General features: G+C 40.1%; 1 pseudogene; it reads left to right on the top strand.

Moving 5' to 3' along the window:
• The first annotated feature begins 986 nt into the window (after nucleotides 1–986).
• LOC114004463 (TATA box-binding protein-associated factor RNA polymerase I subunit D-like) overlaps nucleotides 987–3,740 on the top strand; it is a 36,064-nt pseudogene continuing 33,310 nt past the window's right edge.

Here is a 3,740-nt window from a genome sequence, read left to right as displayed (position 1 = left end):
TGTGTGTGTACGTGCCCAAGATCCCTAGAGGAGTATGGAGGAGAAGGGATTGTGGTGTGGCCATCCCCCCTGGAGGGGTGATTTCTCACTTTCTGTCTCTCTCTGTCTGTCTGGAGAGTGCATGCACCCTATAGCAAAAACCTCTCAAAAGAAAAAAAAAAAGATAGAGGTAGGGAGCCCCCCCCACTCCCAGCCTTCTATCTCTGTTTCTGTGTCTCTGTCTCTCCCTGCTTCTGTAATCCTTTTTGTTGTAATTTTTCCTTTTTACATATTTTTAAAGGCAAAGTTTTTCTCTTGCTCTCAGCTCCACCTTTTGTCTTGTTAATTATGGCTCTGGTCCTCCCACCCAGGCAGGAGAGGCCTGGCTTTCAGAAGACAAATCCACATGTCTCCTGAAAATAAGGTATTTCAGGGCACACGAGAAACGAACATTTTCTACTGATAATTCAGCCTCCAACAAACAAGCTAGGGGTAGGGAGGCCCCCCAACACCCAGTCTTCTATTTCAGTTTCTGTGTCTCTGTCTCTCCCTGCTTCTGTCTTCATTTTTTTGTAATATTTCTTTTTACATTTTTTTTAAAGGCACAGGTTTTCTCTTGCTCTCAGCTCCATCTTTTATCTTATTAATTATCACTCTGGACCTCCCACCCAGGCGGGAGAGGCCTGGCCTTCAGAAGACGATTCCACATGGCTCCTGCAAATTAGGTATTTCAGGGCACATGAGAAATGATGATTTTCTACTGATAATTCAGCCTCCAGCAAACAAGCTAGTGGTAGGGATCCCCCCCCAGCCTTCTATCTCTGTTTCTGTGTCTCTGTCTCTCCCTGCTTCTGTCTTCCTTTTTCTGTGTAATTTCTTCTTTTTACATTTATATTTTAAAGGCAAAGTTTTTCTCTTGCTCTCTGCTCCAACTTTTATCTTCTAAGTTATCACTCTGGTCCTCCCACCCAGGGAGGATAGGCCTGGCCTTCAGTAGACGATTCTGCATGGCTCCTGTGAATGAGGTATTTCAAGTCACAAGGGAAATGAAGATTTTCTACTGATAATTCAGCCTCAAGCAAACAAGCTAGCGGTAGGGAGCTCACCCCACCCCCATCCTTCTATCTCTGTTTCTGTGTCTCTGTCTCTCCCTAATTCTGTCTTCCTATTTTTTAACCTTTTTTTTTAAAGGCAAAGTTTTTCTCTTTCTCTCAGCTGCAACTTTTATCTTGTTAGTTATTGCTCTGTTCTTCCCACCCAAGAATGAGAGTCCTGGCCTTCAGAAGACAATTGCGCATGGCTCCTGCGAACTAGGTATTTCAGGGCACACAAGAAATGAAGATTTTCTACTGATAATTCAGCCTCCAGCAAACAAGCTAGTGGTAGGGAGCCCACCCCAACCCCCAGGTTTCTATCCCTTTTTCTGTGTCTCTGTCTCTGCTTCTCCCTGCATCTGTCTTCCTTTTTATTTGTAATTTTTCCTTTTTTTTTTTTGGTTTTTCACTATAGGGTGTGTGTGCTCGCCAGACCAACAGAGAGAGACAGAGAGACAGAAAGCGAGAAATCGCCTCCCAGGGGGGATGGTCATGCCGCAATCCCTTCTTCTTCATTCTCCTCTTGGGATCTTGGGCAAGCACGCACACGCACCTGGCGTGAGTTGTAAGCCACTGGGTCCGGACTCGAACTGCAATCAACTATGTGGGAGTCCAGCGATATAGCCATTACGCTAACTGCTGGTTCCCTGTAATTTTTCCTTTTTACATTTTTATTAAGGCAATGTTTTTTTCTTGCTCTCAACTCCACCATTTATTGTGTTAATTATTGCTCTGGTCCACCCATCCAGACAGGAGAGGCCTGGCCTTCAGAAGACGATTCCACATGGCTCCTGCAACCTAGGTATTTCAGGGCACATGAAAAATGATGATTTTTCTACTGATAATTCAGCCTCCAGCAAACAAGCTAGTGGTAGTGAGATCACCCCAGCCTTCTATCTCTGTTTCTGTGTCTCCGTCTCTGTCTCTCCCTGCTTCTGTCTTCTTTTTTTTTCTTTTTCTCTTTAAATTTATTTATTTTTTACATTATTTCACTATACATCATTACAGCATACCAATGAATTTTCCATCCAAAATACACTGCATATTGGCTCAATCAAGCACATCAACATACATGTTATCAGAAAATAATTTTCCAATTCTTATGTCTTGTATACTTTGTTTTTTCATCCTTGATTCCCTATCCCTCACCCTCTGCCATGTCCCACCATCCTCCCACATTGTCTCTGGTATCCAGGGTTGCTTTCTATGCCTTTCCTCCCCCATTTAATTGATTTGCTAATGAACTTAATTAGTCTAAATATATCCAATAGCTAGCACAGCTTATATATACCTATGCATGAACCCAAGTTTGACTTTAGGCATAAACCTCAGTGAGTGGAATGAACATACTATAAAGTAGTACCTAGCTGGGGCTATATAGCTTACTGCAGTCATCAAATATGCATTTTTTTTTATTTTGATATGAACAGTTTTACTGTTTTCTTTTTTCTCCTGCAACTTTTTTTTTAATTACTTAACATTCATTCCCTGAGCATCACCACAACATATTAAATGTGGTTTCCCATCTAGAATAAACTGCATAGTAGTTTAATCATGCATGTTATCATCAATAATATTCCATTTCTACTCTCATATATAAGTATATGTATATATATGTTTTTTACCCCATGTTTGACACTCTGCCCTTTCTCACCCTCTTATTACACTATCTCTGCTATATACAGTTGTCTTCCATTCCTTTTTCCCCAACATTTTGTTGATCATACAATATCATAAATAATCTAACTACTTTCAATAGCAAGTTCAGCTGGTAATTTCAAGAAAAGCAGAATTGAACTGGTAATGATACTTCCTTGAAACTTAAAGCCAAGAAACAGGTTAGTATTCTGTTCAAATAGTAGGTACATGAACTTATCGACAGCTCAAGACAGGACAAAAATCCTTTAAAACTGGACAACAAAGCTTAGAAGAAAAGCAACAATATTTTAGTCAAGTCACAGAATGTTGTTTCATCAGTTCAGTCTCATGTAGTTATCCTTTCTTCTGTTGAGGTTCGATCTTCCAGATTGAATTCTGGGATATAATTTTCATCTCCATACATTGTCCCTACAATTAAGTTGTCCATTTTCTTAGTTTTTGAACTCTTATTTCTGTGTGTCTATATTTAATTTTACTGACATAGCATTCCCTTAAGAAATTCTTGGAGATCTGGTCTGGTGCTGGTAAATTCTTTCAGGTTTTGTTTATCTGGGAATGTTTGTGTCTTTTCTTCCCAAATGAACGATAATCTTGCTGGGTGCAGTATTCTCGGTTGAAATTGCTTTTCCCTTAACACGTTGAATATATTTTCCCATTCTTTCCTCGCTCACATTGTTTCCGATGAGAGATCTGCTGTTAGTCTGATGGGATACCCCTTGTAGGTAACTTGCCATTTTTCTCTTACCAATCTTAGTATCTTGTTTTTGTCTGTGGTTTTGGTCAATCTGGCTATAATGTGTCTTGGAGAAGATCTTCTTGAGATTCTATTTGGGGTCCTCTGTATTTCTTGGGACTGAATCTTTGAGTGCCTTTCTAGGTTTGGAAATTTTTCTTGCAGGATCTCATGGAATAGATTATCAATGCCCTTATGAGTCTCTTCGCCTTCTGGGATGCCTATTATCTGGATGTTTGAATGTTTGATGGTATCTAGTACTTCTCGTATATTAG

Source organism: Tupaia chinensis, unplaced genomic scaffold, assembly GCF_000334495.1.
Source record: "Tupaia chinensis unplaced genomic scaffold, TupChi_1.0 Scaffold000160_1, whole genome shotgun sequence".
Lineage (NCBI taxonomy): Eukaryota > Metazoa > Chordata > Mammalia > Scandentia > Tupaiidae > Tupaia > Tupaia belangeri.
The sequence above is the reverse complement of the archived record's forward strand: the minus strand, read 5'-3'. Positions and strand labels throughout refer to the sequence as shown.